Here is a 2,304-nt window from a genome sequence, read left to right as displayed (position 1 = left end):
TGGGAATTTACCTATGGAAAAGCCTCTATGTTTATGCCTTTGCTAACTTGAAACATAAAGAAGCATTGGAGAACACCCCTGGAGTCTTTATTCATTGAGTAAACTATCTGTTAAAGCCATCATTCAACCTGCTGCACACACTTACAGACTGGGTCTACAAGAAGGTCACAGGTACAATCGATGCTGAGACAGAACAGTAAATTTCCCAAAAAATCCATCACAGGTATCTCTGCAGCTTCAGAAACGTGAGTATCCACATGCCTATGTGAATAACAAACACCCTAAGACAGGAACCCATCGTCAGACTGTGCACTGAAAGGCAATGCCTGTGTGTCACCCGAAGCATTACTCTGCATATGAAGACAGCCACCTACTGAATGCTATGTTGAGCTATCCAGTCTGAACCAGTTGCAGCACTAGCTGGCACATTGTCACAAATATCCAGCTCCTCAGCCCAGTCTGCTTACTAACAGAAGTCACTACTTAAAAATCTGCCAGAGCTCAGCTTTATAACAAGACACCAAAACTACAGTACTTTTCATCATGTCTGACAGAGATCCCACAGAGTTACCTGCATTTAGTCAAGATAAAGCAGACTCCTTACTTCATTCTTCTCGTCCTGTTAGAGCCCCTCATCCATCCTTGAAGGCAAGGGAGGTTTATGAAGCAAGTAAGGAAGAAACATCTAGTAACCTGACTGCATTATGGGAAAAAGACTTTAAGTTGTATAACAGCCACTAATGAAACTAGCAACAATTCTGAGCAATTGAACACTGCTCTCTCAAGGGTTAAGAAGGCATTTGAGAATTATAAAAGACTTTCTGAGAAGTACTATTCCCTATTGTCACATTCCAACATAGAGGAAGCTGCATTGGAATTAAAGGACTCTAATTCTACTGACCAGCAGAGGCATAGCACATATCTTGAAGCAAAGGCACAGATAGAAGGTAGATTAGCACAGCTACATGAAACTACATCCTGTAAATCTGCTTCTTCCAGACACTCAGGAAAATCATCTAGGTCTGCCCGCTCATATCATAAATCTTCTTCTAAGTCATTATGATCCTGCTCTATAAGGTCAATACTGAGCGACCAAATACTCAAAGCTCGCCAAAAGGTTGCAGTAGCCCAGGTTCAAGCCGCCTGCTCTGAAAAAGAAGCAGCCTTCAAGGCAGAAGCTAAATGCAAGGAAGCAGAAGCTAAACGCATTCAAGCAAGAATACAAGCAGAAACAGAGGCTCAGCTAGAAATTCTTCAGAAGAATAGAGAAAAGGAAGTAGCTTTAGCAGAGTTATCTGTCTTGGAACAAGCCCTATTGGAAGAAGAAGGAGCAGCTTGTACCAGCTTGGCTGCTTGTCAAGACCCTGTTGAAAGGACCCTACAGTTTGTCTTAACTCAGAACCACGACAATACAGTCCCACCTACAGTTGGAGATTCTTCTCATAATCATCCAGCAAATGGATCAGAAGGCAATGTGTCGCCAAAGCAAGCTGGTCAACTAGACACACCTACAAACAGAGACCCTCCACAACTACCGCACGTCACAAAATCAAGTGAATCAACCTACGGAGCTCATGTGCCACCACAACCCTATGTGCATAGAGATTACAAGGGCACAGCAGAAGACTACAGAATGAACTCTATACCCCCTTTGATACAGCTCTCTTTAACTTCAAATGCTCAGAGACCTTCAGACGACAGACCCTTACCTAGATTAAACCCATCTGCAACACCTTTCTCTCTACCTACCAGCCAACATCATATACCAACCATGGTCCAAGACGACTTTCCTAAAATCTCTGTTAAGGACAATCATAAGCTTAGAGAGTTAGGTGACCTCCTTCATGAACTTGAAATTGCTAAGTTAGATCCTAGTTTACCAGGTCTTAGCTATTTAGACACTGCTCACGGCGTAAATGCTATTGTAGCAAAGTTGCCTAGTTATCTTCAGGGAAAGTGGACTAGTGTAGGATCAAAGTATAAGTATGAACATCATGTTTCCTTCCCTCCCTTTTCTTATTTAGCAGAGTTCGTGCGGAAGGTTGCAAGATCCAAGAATGACCCAAGCTTCTTCTATCCAGATACAACCACCATTCCTTCAACTACTTCAAGGGGTATTGCCACCAACAGTAAATTCAAGGATTTAAGGCACCCTATTGCCGTGAGGAAGACCGCAATAGCATCCAAAGTCTTGGCTACAGACATTAAAGCTAGCAATCTTAATCAACAGTGTCCTATTCATAATGCGCCACACTCTCTCTCCAAATGTCGTGCATTTAAGGACAAGCCTATTGAAGAACGCAA

General features: G+C 42.7%; 1 pseudogene across 1 annotated transcript; it reads left to right on the top strand.

Moving 5' to 3' along the window:
- The first annotated feature begins 543 nt into the window (after positions 1 to 543).
- On the top strand, positions 544 to 1,637 carry LOC309560601 (annotated as a pseudogene). Its single transcript has one exon. The product of its transcript is annotated as an uncharacterized misc_RNA (transcript).
- The last annotated feature ends 667 nt before the right edge of the window (positions 1,638 to 2,304 follow it).

This window comes from Pelophylax lessonae, assembly GCF_965119305.1.
Source record: "Pelophylax lessonae genome assembly, chromosome: 7".
In the NCBI taxonomy this organism is placed as follows: domain Eukaryota; kingdom Metazoa; phylum Chordata; class Amphibia; order Anura; family Ranidae; genus Pelophylax; species Pelophylax lessonae.
This window is presented reverse-complemented; position numbering and strand designations above follow the sequence as displayed.